Source organism: Spermophilus citellus (genome assembly GCF_964194105.1).
Source record: "Spermophilus citellus genome assembly, chromosome: 4".
Lineage (NCBI taxonomy): Eukaryota > Metazoa > Chordata > Mammalia > Rodentia > Sciuridae > Spermophilus > Spermophilus citellus.
Genome location: NC_138185.1, coordinates 67,835,669 through 67,849,923, shown reverse-complemented (window position 1 = coordinate 67,849,923; position 14,255 = coordinate 67,835,669). Strand labels below are relative to the sequence as shown.

General features: G+C 37.7%; 1 pseudogene across 1 annotated transcript; it reads left to right on the top strand.

Moving 5' to 3' along the window:
* The first annotated feature begins 5,758 nt into the window (after nucleotides 1-5,758).
* Nucleotides 5,759-13,548, top strand: LOC308647442 (high mobility group protein B1-like; annotated as a pseudogene). The gene is made up of 2 exons: nucleotides 5,759-6,219; nucleotides 13,441-13,548. The product of its transcript is annotated as a high mobility group protein B1-like (transcript).
* The last annotated feature ends 707 nt before the right edge of the window (nucleotides 13,549-14,255 follow it).

Below are 14,255 nucleotides of genomic sequence, written 5' to 3'. Positions count from 1 at the left end.
GAGAATCTCAATGACATTCTTCATAGAACTAGAAAAAGCAATCATGAAATTCACTTGGAAAAATAAGAGACCCAGAATAGCCAAAGCAATCCTTACCAAGAAGAGTGAAGTAGGAGGCATCACAATACCAGACCTTAAACTCTACTACAGAGCTATTGAACAAAAATGGCATGGTATTAGCACCAAAATATACATGTAGACAAATGGCACAGACTAGAAGACACAGATACAAACACACATAAATATAGTTATCTTATTCTAGACAAAACCACCAAAAACATCCACTGGAGAAAAGGTAGTCTCTTTAACAAATGGTACTGGGAAAACTGGAAATACATATGTAGAAAAATGAAATTAAACCTCTATCTCTCACCATGCACAAAACTCAACTAAAAGTGGATCAAAGACTTAGGCATTAATACAGAGACTGTGTATCTCACAGAAGAAAAAGTAGGCCCAAATCTTCATCATGTTGGCATGGCACCCAACTTCCTTAACAAGATTCCTAAAGCACATGAAGTAAAATCAAGAATCAAAAATGGTATGAATTCAATAAACCATAGACTCTGCATCTAATTGAAGAAAAAGTAGGCCCTAATCTTCATCATGTGGGATTAGGCCCCACCTTCCTTAATAAGACTACTGTAGCACAAGAATTAAAACCAAAAATCAATAAATAGGATGGATTCAAATTAAAAAGTTTCTTCTCAGCAAAAGTAATAATCTGTTAGGTGAATAGAGAGCCTACATCTTTGGAGCAAATTTTTACCCCTCACACATTAGATAGAAACTAATCTCTAGTGTATATAAAGAACTCAAAAAGCTAAACACCAAAAACCAAATAACCCAATCAATAAATGGGCCAAGAACTTGAACAGACACTTCTCAAAAGAGGATATAGAATCAATTAACAAATATATTAAAAAATGTTCATTATCTCTAGCAATTAGAGAAATGAAAATCAAAACTACTCTAAGATTTTATCTCACTCCAGTCAGAATGCCAGCTATTATGAAGACAAATAACATTAAGTGTTGGCGAGGATGTGGGGAAAAATGTACACTCATACATTGCTAGTGGTACTGCAAATTGGTGCAGCCAATATGGAAAGCAGTATGGAGATTCTTTGGAAAACTGGGAATGGAACCACCATTTGACCCAGCTATCTCTCTCCTCAGTCTATACCCAAAGGACTTAAAAACAGCATACTACAAGGACACAGCCACATCAATGTTTATAGCAGCACAATTCACAATAGCTAAACTGTGGAACCAACCTAGATGCCCTTCAATAGATGAATGGATTAAAAATGTGGAATATATATACAATGGAATATTATTCAGCAATAAAAGAAAATAAAATCATGGCATTTGCAGGTAAATGGATGCAGTTGGAGAAGATAATGTTAAGTGAAGTTAGCCAATTCCAAAAAATCAAATGCTGAATGTTTTCTCTGATATAAGATGACTGACTCATAGTGGGGTAGGGAGGGGGAGCATGGGAGGAATAGAGGAACTCTAGATAGGGCAGAGGGGTGGGAGAGGAAGGGAGGGGGCAGGGGGTTAGCAATGATGGTGGAATATGATGGACATCATTATCCAAAGTACATGTATGAAGACATGAATTGGTGTGAACATACTTTATATACAAACAGAGATATGAAAAATAGTGCTCTATGTGTGTAATAAGAATTGTAATGCATTCCACTGTCATGTATTAAAAAAATAAAATCAATTAAAAAAACAAAAAATGGTATGAATTCAAACTAAAAAGCTTCTTCTTAGCAAAGCAAACAATCAATAATATGAAGAGAGAGCCTACAGAACAGGAGAAAATCTCTACTACATGCACCTCAGATACAGCACTAATCTCCAAGATATATAAAGAACTCAAAAAACTTAACACCCAAAAAACAAATAACTCATTCAATAAATGGGCTAAGGAACTGAACAGACACTTCTTAGAAGAAGAAACACAATCTATCCACCAATGTATGAAAATATGTTCATCATCTCTAGTAATTAGAGAAATGCAAATCAAAACTATTCTAAGGTTTTATCTTACTCTAGTAAGAGTGGAAATTATCAAGAATACAAGCAATTATAAGTGTTTGTGATGTAGGTAAGTGTACTCATACATTGCTGGTGGGATTGCAAATTGTTGCAACCACCATGGAAAGCAGTATGGAGATTCCTCAGAAAACTTGGAATGGAAACTTCATTTGACCCAGCTATCCCACTCCTCTGTTTATACCCAAAGGACTTAAAATGAATTGTCATTAAATATTCTTTTAACAGTCTTTAAAATACTGGCATAATATTCTATTGTATAGATTTACCCTCTTTTATTTAAATAATTGACTCTTTAGAATTTAAACTGTTGCTGTCATTTCCCTGATATAGATATACTAGAATAAATATCCTCAGAGCTTAATATTTGTATCTATCTGTGGTTCTTTCCTGTGAGGGCATTCACAGACATGAAATGATTGAAGCAAGGATCTACCAAAACAGTTAAAGGCCTTTGATATCAAAATAGTCAAATGATCCTCAAGCAAGGTTTACTATTGCTCATTTCCATAAATAAGATATATAAATAGTAAAAAAAAAGTCTTTTTTTATATCCTCATCAACCATGAGCTTTATGAGTTTTTAAATCCTTCTTAAAAACTTCTTTCCTTAATGTTTTAATTTGCATTTCTCTGATTACAACTGAGATTGAATATTAAGATGTTTTCACAGTTTAAAAAATTAACTAGTTTTTAATTGAAAAAGTAATTCAGGCACTTAGTAAAAATATCAAACAGCATTTAAAAAACTATGTTACAAAACATAAATCTCTTTCCTACCCAGAATCCCTGGGGCAGCCACCATTATCAGCCTTATATTTCTTTCCAAATATATTATGCATATAAACAAGCACAAATGCAAGAAGAAGTGAATTTATGTATGTCTGTTACGCCCCTTTTTTTGCACACTGAGAACGTTTCTAGAACCAAATGCAAATTCCAAGCCTGCCTGTCTTTCAGACCTGATCTGTACTGCTCTGCCCCACCTGTCAGTCACTGTCTTCAGCTTATGCCATTATTGGACCCCTCAGTACTTTAAAGTACTCTTTTTCCTGCCTCTGGGACCTTGTGCCTGCTGCCTCAACTCAAATGGCACCTTAGAGAAGTCCCCCTTGACCACCTGTTCTAAAACAGCGCCACCCCCAGCACCTAATCTTTCACAGTCCTGAGCTTTAGTTGAATTTCCTTCATAGCATTGATCTCCCCACCCCCATCTGAAATTATCTCATTTATGGGTTATTTTACTTGTTCATCATTTTTCTGCTCTACCAGAATGTCAGCTTGAATCTGACCTGTTTGGGTTACCTCTGTATCTCCAGCACCTAGGACAGTTCCTAGAAGAGGGGCAGTTCTCAATATTTCAAAGACTGACTGCTAGGTATGCTATACTGTGCTTGCCTTTTTTTCACTTAACAATAATAGAAATATTTTAATATTGTGCATACACACAGAAGCATATGTTATGTGTATATCTGCTTCATTCATTTTTTTTACAGCTCCATAGTATTTATTTGAACTGTTATTTCATAATGTATTTAGCCAGCTTCCCATGAATGGATATTTAGATTGTTTTTAGAGTTTGCTATTTCAAACAATGCTCACATACATATGGCTTCACACACATATATTTCTTATCCTAGAAATAGGATTGATGAAGTCAGTCTTAGTGGAGCATACCTCTCTAATCCCAGGTATTCCAAAATTTGAGGCAGGAGGATTGCAAGTTCAAGGCTAAATAAATCTCAGCAACTTACCAAGACTCTGTTTCAAAAAATAAAATTTTAAAAGGGTTGGGGTGTAGTTCAGAGGTACAGCATCCCTGGGTTCAATCTCCAGTACAAAAACAAAACAATAAACAACAACAACATAGAATTGCTGAGTCAAAAGACATGTGTGTTAATGATTTTAACATATTGTCAAGTGTCCCTTTAAAAAATCCACATCAATTCACACATGAGTTTTTTCCCAAAATGCATATAAGTGTTTATTTATTTAAGGTGTATTCGAATATGTATTAGTAAATGTTTTGATCTTTACCAACAGGGGTGGAGAATGGCTGAAAGTAAAAATCTGCTTTCACCGAAAAACTGAATAACTGGTTTGTAAATCATGTTAAAAGATGCTCAGCCTCATTCATAATTAAAGGTATACAAATTAAAATCATGGGGTGAGGTTTAGCACATTTTAGTACGTTGACAAGTCATTTAAATCGAGAATAGTGCTTCCTCCCTGCCACCACCACCCTTTGTCATGCTATTGACACGTGAGTACAGAAACATTAAAATTCATGGAATAAAATTTGTCAGTTTTTTTAATAGCTGAGTTTTAAAATTTTTTTGTTTGTTTGTTTAGAAAGGCTATCCCACACTTAGATTAGTTAACTAGTTTTCTCCATGTTTTTTTCCTAGTACATTCACAGTACTTTTACATTTTTATCTTTAAGGGAGTTCACTGTCCTGACACTTACTGGGCCAACTGAAAAAGAACTGGGTCAAAAGGCTGACCTCAAACTTGCGATCCTCCTGCCTCAGCCTTCTGAGTAACTAGGATTACAGGTGTGCACCACTGTGCCTGGCTCCACAAATAGGAATACCACGATAGCATTACAGGTCTCCTCATTGCCCACTCCCCCAACTTAAGAACCATATTTAACAATCCTGTAAAAATTCTGAGTAGTCTCTTTGCCCTAGTGCACAGTTAGTCAGTCAAGTGGCCACTGATCCCCAGGGAGAAAGACGACCAGCATACTACATAAGATGGTGTTCCTCAAGGAAGCCCAGCCTCTCCTCCAGCTAATAGACTCTGATCAATCCAAAAATTGATTCAGGGTGGTAAATGAAGTAGGTACTAGAATTTTCCTTTTCAGTGAGAATCAGTCTTTTGACTCTTAATGCTAGATTTTTTTTTTTAAACACAAATCAAACATCACCTTTATGGGCTGTCAATCCACATTGACACTAATCAAACCACAAAGCTTTCCAAGGCATCCTAACTGCCTGCACTGTCCTTGCAGCCCCTTCCAGTAATTACATCTACCTGACCTGGCAGGGAAGGGCTCCATAAATGGCCTTTGCCATCCCAAATACCTAATCTACTTTTACTTGGGCGTCTGGTTCATTGGCAGTGTGTACTCCTATCAGCCCTACAGGGCATTTCAAAAATACTTACCTTATTTTTTCTGGGCCTGCCTGGAAAGGTCATATGGTGGGATCTTAGGTCTTACCTAATAGATGCACTCTAATGTTCCACTCTCCTTGGATCTTGTGACCTCTTTCTTAGAACTGTGTCAGGGAAGGTCTGACATCTCCATCCCATTGTCATGTGCAAGTTTCACACTCAAGATTTCATGTTCAAGTTTCTCAAGGTACAAGGTTTTGAGGCTCACCTACCCCATGACCCTGACCCAAGCTCCTCCCTTTTCCTGGTGGGGCCTTAAATGGGACATGAGAGCTACCAGGACTGCACTTCCAGCTACCATTGGTAGCTCCGTCATTTTACAAACAGTTGCTGAGCCTAACTTTTAGCAGTTGACTTTGAAACTTTAAGACATAAGAATGTTTTTAAAAACTGCAAAAAGCAACAGCCATTGCAGTCACTGAGTTCTCAGGGACAGCACTGGAGCAAGTGAGAGCCGGATGGGCATTGGGCGACTCTCTGCCTCACTGAGAAAAAATAACTAAACATGGTGATCCTAAGAAGCTGAGAGGCAAAATGTCATCATATGCATTCATTGTGCAAACTTGCCGGGAGGAGCACAAAAGAAGCACACAGATGCTTCAGTCAACTTCTCAGTTTTCTAAGAAGTGCTCAGAGAGGTGGAAGACCATGTCTGTTAAAGAGAAAGGAAAATTTGAAGACTTGGGAAAGGTGGACAAGGCCCATTATGAAAGAGAAAACCTATATCCCTCCTAAAGGGGAAACAAACAGGAAGTTCAAGGATCCCAATGCACCCAAGAGGCCTCCGTTGGCCTTCTTCTTGTTCTGTTCTGAGTATTGCCCCCAAATCAAGGGAGAACACCCTGGCCTATCCATTGGTGATGCTGCAAAGAAACCGGGCGAGAGGTGGAATCACACTGCTGCAGGTGACAAGCAGCCTTACGAAAAGAGAGCTGCCCCGCTGAAGGAAAAATACAAAAAGGGGACAATTTAAAGTATTCCAGCGAGGAGATCCAACATGGCAGCGGGCACGGAGAGATCAAGTCTCTGACCTCTTCAGCTGTGCGGGCATAGGGAGTCGTAAACAGTCTAAATGCTGTTTGCTCAGGATCACTAGGCAATGCTGAGCTGACATGGATCTGGGGCGAACAGTCTGGGCCTCTCAGAACACACACTGAGCCCGGATCGGCTGAATTCAAGCTCCTGTTCTCCTGCTTCCTGAAGACAAACAGCTGTGACTCAGCACTAATCCATCCGGCTGAAACATCTGGTCAGCCCTTCTGATCCTACAGAGGTAAATGCCAGCCGAGCCTTCATAGGTAGTGGCCACAGGTTTGAAACGGGGCATGGGAGAGACAGTAAGGACCCACCTGTTGCATTGGTCACCCGGCAAAGGGAAACGAACTGTCGCCATTTGCAAGAGATACCACCATGGCAGAGAACTGACGTCACCAGACTGCGGTGGAGGAGATAACTTCATTGAAACCTGCGGCTACAGGTGTGTAATCCCCTAGCCTTCCCTCTCCACACATCGGGGAAACCTTAAGGGCCCCCCCCCAGCTCTCCCATGAGCGCGATAGCCAGACCGAGGGAATCAGAAGTGGCGCGGGACCCGCGGCGCAGAACTCCCGGCTACCGCTCCCACCAGTGCTGACAACTGAGGTCTCTTGCACCAGCTACTGGGGGCGTGGCTACCGGAGGGCAAGTAAAATTTGCTGAGGATTCTCAGCCCCAAGCTCTACAAACTTAGGGTCTGAGGGAATGGCAAACAGGGAGAGTGTGCCCAGTCGTTCATGAAAACAGGGCTCCTGGGAACAGCAGACCTGGCGTGTAGCCAGTATTGTGGTGAGCATCACCGGTGAGCGGGGCCTGGCTAGAGGAAAAGTGGGAAGTGACTAGACACAAGAGGAGGCCCTAGACACTCAGGATTGGAGACTCGCCCAGTCTGGGAGGAGGAGCTGCTGCACAGTGATTGGTTCCCGCATATTGACAGGAGAAGCTTGGCCTGGTGGGCACAGCTCCACCTACTGGAAGAGAAGTTAATCAAACTATAAGACTGCATTGATTAGTTTTTTTTTTTTTTTTTTTTGATTTGGGGTTTTTTTAATTTTCATTTTTCTTTCTTGTTGTTTTTTAAATTTTGTAAATTTTTTTTTAAATTTTTTTCTTCTAATTTTAATTTTAATTTTTTTATTATTATTTAAAAATTTTTTTCCTTTTTTTTATTTACTACTTTTTTTTCTTCTTTTGTCTTTTCATTTATTTTCAATTTTCTTATTCCCCCTTCCTTGAATTCTACCTGCTTACTCTCATTCTCTTTAGTGACTTTTTCCCTTCCCTTCTAATACCTTTCCTCCCAAGCATCAAATAAATTTATAGGGGTAAACAGTAACTCAGTAGTCAAACAGAGCAGCTTCAAAAAGCAAAGAAGAAAAGGAGTACAAACAATGCAGGACAGCCTAAATATTCAGGAGGACCTAGAGTCATCAGAAAAATGGTCATATAAAGAACTCAAGGAACACCTTAGACAGATGGAATGGAACCTGAAAGAGGATATGAGACAGCAAATTCAAACAGTGAAAGAACACATTGAAAACGAATTACATAAACAGATAAAAGAAGAAGTTAATCATCTTTATCAGGAGATAGAGATTATAAAAAAATCAAACAATAATTCTAGAAATGAAGGAAACTATAAACCAAATTAAAAACTCAAATGAAAGTATCACTAACAGAGTGGAGCAAGTAGAAGCCAGAATGTCAGATAATGAAGACAAAATATATCATCTTGAAAAGAGTCTAGCCAACTCAGAAAGGCAGGTAAAAAATCACGAGAAAAACATCCAAGAGATATGGGATAACATAAAAAAACCAAACTTATGAGTCATCGGGATAGAGGAAGGTATAGAGATTCAAACCAAGGGAATGAGGAACCTGCTGAATGAAATAATTACAGAAAACTTTCCAGAAATAAAAAAGGAAATGGATATACAAATTGTAGATACATACAGGACACCGAGCATACAAAATCACAGTAGACCAACGCCAAGAGACATTATTATGAAGATATCCAATATACAGAACAAAGAGAAAATATTAAAAGCTACAAGAGAAAGGAGGCAGATTACATTCAGGGGTAAACGAATAAGGTTAACAACGGATTTTTCATCATAGACGCTGAAAGCAAGAAGGTCCTGGAACAATGTATTTCAAACACTGAAAGACCATGATGCCAACCAAGAATTCTGTATCCAGCAAAATTAAGCTTCAGGTATGACAACAAAATAAAAATATTTCATGATAAACAAAAGTTAAAAGAATTTGTAGCCAGAAAACCAGCATTGCAAAGCATCTTGAGCAAAACACTACACGAGGAAGAAATGAAAAACAATAACCAAAACCATCAGTGGGAAGTGCCTCGGTAAAGACAGAGGGCGGGGGGAAAGATAATCATGTAGAAACAAACTAAATTAAAAAAAAAAGGATAAATAATCAAACATGGATGCAAGTACAAACCATATATCAATAGTAACTCTAAATGTTAATGGCTTAAACTCTCCAATAAAGCGACATAGGCTGGTATCATGGATTAAAAAAACAAATCCAACAATATGCTGCCTCCAGGAGACACATCTGATTGGAAAAGACATACGCAGGCTGAAGGTGAAAGGATGGGAAAAAATATACCACGCACATGGTCCTCGTAAGCAAGCAGGGGTGGCCATCCTCATATCGAATAAAATCGACTTCAAGACTAAGTTAATCAAAAGGGATAAGGAAGGACATTATATACTGTTAAAAGGAACCATTCACTAACAAGACATAACAATTATCAATATTTACGCACCAAATAATGGTGCTGCGACATTCATAAAACAAATTCTCCTCAAGTTCAAGAATCAAATAGACCACAACACAATAATTATGGGAGACTTCAACACACCTCTCTCACCATTGGACAGATCCTCCAAACAAAAGTTGAATAAAGAAACTATAGAACTCAATACCACAATCAATAACCTAGACTTAACTGACTTATATAGAATATATCAACCATCATCAAATGGATATACTTTTTTCTCAGCAGCACATGGATCCTTCTCAAAAATAGACCATATATTATGCCATAGGGCAACCCTCAGTAAATATAAAGGGGTGGAGATAATACCATGCATTTTATCTGATCATAATGGAATGAAACTGGAAATCAATGATAAAAAAAAAAGGAAGGAAAAATCCTACATCACATGGAAAATGAACAATATGTTACTGAATGATCAATGGGTTACAGAAGACATAAAGGAGGAAATCAAAAAATTCTTAGAGATAAACGAAAATACAGACACAACATATCGGAATCTATGGGACACAATGAAAGCAGTTTTAAGAGGAAAATTCATCGCCTGGTGGTCATTCCTCAAAAAAAGAAAAAACCAACAAATAAATGAGCTCACACTCCAACTCAAAGCCCTAGAAAAGGAAGAGCAAAACAACAGCAAATGTAGCAGAAGGCAATAAATAATTAAAATCAGAGCGGAAATCAATGAAATTGAAACAAAATAAACTATTGAAAAAATTAACAAAACTAAAAGTTGGTTCTTCGAAAAAATAAATAAGATCGACAGACCTTTAGCCATGCTAACGAAGAGAAGAAGAGAGAGAACTCAAATTACTAACATACGGGATGAAAAAGGCACTATCACAACAGATGCTACAGAAATACAGAAGACAATTAGAAATTATTTTGAAAACCTATATTCCAATAAAATAGAGGATACTGAAGACATCGATAAATTTCTTAAGTCATATGATATGCCCAGACTGAGTCAGGAGGATACACACAATCTGAACAGACCAATATCAATGGATGAAATTGAAGAAGCCATCAAAAGACTACCAACCAAGAAAAGCCCAGGACCGGATGGGTATACAGCGGAGTTTTACAAAACCTTTAAAGAAGAATTAATACCAATACTTTTCAAGTTATTTCAGGAAATAGAAAAAGAGGGAGCTCTTCCAAATTCATTCTATGAGGCCAACATCACCCTGATTCCGAAACCAGACAAAGACACCTCAAAGAAAGAAAACTACAGACCAATATCTCTAATGAACCTAGATGCAAAAATCCTCAATAAAATTCTGGCGAATCGAATACAAAAACACATCAAAAAAATTGTGCACCATGATCAAGTAGGATTCATCCCTGGGATGCAAGGATGGTTCAACATACGGAAATCAATAAATGTTATTCACCACGTCAATAGACTTAAAGATAAGAACCATATGATCATCTCGATAGATGCTGAGAAAGCATTCGACAAAGTACAGCATCCCTTTATGTTCAAAACATTAGAAAAACTAGGGATAACAGGAACTTACCTTGACATTGTAAAAGCTATCTATGCTAAGCCTCAGGCTAGCATCATTCTGAATGGACAAAAGTTGAAGGCATTCCCTCTAAAATCCGGAACAAGACAGGGATGCCCTCTATCTCCACTTCTATTCAATATAGTTCTCGAAACACTGGCCAGAGCAATTAGACAGACGAAAGAAATTAAAGGCATAAAAATTGGAAAAGAAGAACTTAAATTATCACTATTTGCAGATGACATGATTCTATACCTAGAAGACCCAAAAGGGTCTACAAAGAAACTACTAGAACTAATAAATGAATTCAGCAAAGTGGCAGGATATAAAATCAACACGCATAAATCAAAGGCATTTCTGTATATCAGCAACAAAACTTATGAAAAGGAAATGAGAAAAAACACTCCATTCACAATATCCTCCAAAAAAATAAAATACTTGGGAATCAACCTAACAAAAGAGGTGAAGATTTATACAATGAAAACTACAGAACCCTAAAGAGAGAAGTAGAAGAAGATCTTAGAAGATGGAAAAATATACCCTGTTCATGGATAGGCAGAACTAACATCATCAAAATGTCGATATTACCAAAAGTTCTCTATAGGTTTAATGCAATGCCAATCAAAATCCCAATGGCATTTCTTGTAGAAATAGATAAAGCAATCATGAAATTCATATGGAAAAATAAAAGACCCAGAATAGCAAAAGCAATTCTAAGCAGGAAGTGTGAATCAGGCGGTATAGCGATACCAGATTTCAAACTATATTACAGAGCAATAGTGACAAAAACAGCATGGTACTGGTACCAAAACAGGCGGGTGGACCAATGGTATAGAATAGAGGACACAGAGACTAATCCACAAAGTTACAACTATCTTATATTTGATAAAGGGGCTAAAAGCATGCAGTGGAGGAAGGATAGCATCTTCAACAAATGGTGTTGGGAAAACTGGAAATCCATATGCAACAAAAAGAAACTGAATCCCTTTTTCTCGCCATGCACAAAAGTTAACTCAAAATGGATCAAGGAGCTTGATATCAAATCAGAAACTCTGCGTCTGATAGAAGAAAAAGTTGGCTCCGATCTACAGATTGTGGGGTCGGGCTCCAAAGTCCTTAATAGGACACCCATAGCACAAGAGTTAACAACTAGAATCCACAAATGGGACTTAATTAAACTAAAAAGTTTTTTCTCAGCAAAAGAAACAATAAGAGAGGTAAATAGGGAGCCTACATTCCGGGAACAAATTTTTACTCCTCACACTTCAGATAGAGCCCTAATATCCAGAGTATAAAAAGAACTCAAAAAATTAGACAATAAGATAACAAATAACCCAATCAACAAATGGGCCAAGGACCTGAACAGACACTTCTCAGAGGAGGATATACAATCAATCAACAAGTACATGAAAAAATGCTCTCCATCTCTAGCAGTCAGAGAAATGCAAATGAAAACCACCCTAAGATACCATCTCACTCCAGTAAGATTGGCAGCCACTATGAAGTCAAACAACAACAAGTGCTGGCGAGGATGTGGAGAAAAGGGTACACTTGTACATTGCTGGTGGGACTGCAAATTGGTGCGGCCAATTTGGAAAGCAGTTTGGAGATTCCTGGGAAAGCTGGGAATGGAACCAACATTTGATCCAGCTATTGCCCTTCTTGGACTATTCCCTGAAGACCTTAAAAGAGCATGCTACAGGGATACTGCCACATCGATGTTCATAGCAGCACAATTCACAATAGCTAGACTGTGGAACCAACCCAGATGCCCTTCAATAGATGAATGGATAAAAAAAATGTGGCATTTATACACAATGGAGTACTATGCAGCAATAAAAATGACAAAATCATAGAATTTGCAGGGAAATGGATGGCACTAGAGCAGATTATGCTTATTGAAGCTAGCCAATCCCTAAAAAACAAATACCAAATGTCTTCTTTGATATAATGAGAGCAACTATGAACAGAGCAGGGAGGAAGAGCAGGAAGAAAAGATTAACATTAAACAGAGACATGAGATGGGAGGGAAAGGGAGAGAAAAGGGAAATTGCATGGAAATGAAGGGAGACCCTCATTGCTATACAAAATTACATATAAGAGGTTGTGAGGGGAATGGGAAAATAAACAAGGAGAGAAATGAATTACAGTAGATGGGGTAGAGAGAGAAGATGTGAGGGAAGGGGAGGGGGGATAGTAGGGGATAGGAAAGGTATCAGAATACAACAGTTACTAATAGGGCATTATGTAAAATTGAGGATGTGTAACCGACATGATTCTGCAATCTGCATTTGGGGTAAAAATTGGGAGTTCATAACCCACTTCAATCTAATGTATGAAATATGATATGTCAAGAGCTTTGTAATGTTGTGAACAACCAATAAAAAAAAAGTAAAAAAAAAAAAAAAGGGTTGGGGATGAAGCTCCGTGCCTACCATGTCTTGGGTTTTATCCACAGAATCAGACCAAAAAAAAAGAATGAATAATTAAATAAATGTCTCTACAATGCTTAAAAAAATAAAGTATTCCAGCATGGATATGGATGTGGACTTAAATGGACAACATGAGAGAAACATCAGAGAATTAAACACCAAAGATGGTGCTGTTGTCTGCCACAGTTGAGTTTCTATCATAGACATTTTGCTTTACAAACTTAGAACTTTGTGTGGTCACTGGATATAGTTTTTGGAAAAAACTGAAATGGCTTTCTTCAGTTTCACTAAAGCTGATGGAAATTTTAAGCTATATTGTCAGCTGAGGGGTCAGTAATTTGTTTTATTTATAAATGAATCATGATAAATTATTTATATATATAAAAGGAAAAATACAAAAAGGGTATTGCTACCTAGTGAGCTAAAGGAAAACCTGATGTAGCAAGAAAGGGAGCTGTCAAGGCTGAAGAAAGCAAGAAAAAGAAGGAAGAGGAGGAAGATGAAGAAGATGATGAGGATGAATAAGTTGGTTCTATTGAAGGTTTTTTTTTTCTTGTTTATAAAACATTTAACCCTCCTGTACACAACTCACTCTTTTTCAAGAAAAAAAAATTGAAATGCAAGGCTGCGTAAGATTTGTTTTTAAACTCTACAATGTCATTTTTTTTTTTTTTTGTATAGATAACACACTACCGATTGTGTCTTTAGATAGCCCTTTCCTGGTGGTATTTTCACTCACCACTAACCTTGCCTAGTACAGGATGGGGGTTGTAAATTGGCTTGGAAATTTAAAGCAGGTTCTTGTTGGTGCCCAGCACAAATTAGTTATATATGGGGACAGTAGTTTTTCATCTTCAGTTGTCTCTGATGCAGCTTATATGAGATAATTATTGTTCTGTTAACTGAATATCACTCTGTAATTGCAAAAAAAAGTTTCAATTGTTTCAATTGTTGATATTCTAAATGCTTCTAAGTAAATACGATTTTTTTATTTAAAAAAAAAACTGCAAACAGCAAGGTGTGGTAGTGCATACCTATAATCTTAGCAGCTCAGAAGACTGAGGCAGGAGTATCTTGAGTTCAAAGCCAACCTCAGCAAAAGCAAGGCATTAAGCAACTCAGTGAGACCCTGTCTCTCCAATAAAATATAAAATAAGGCTGGAGATGTGGCTCCGCCCCCCCAAAAAAAAGCTGGCCTTGGGGCTGGGGTTGTGACTCAGTGGTAGAGCCCT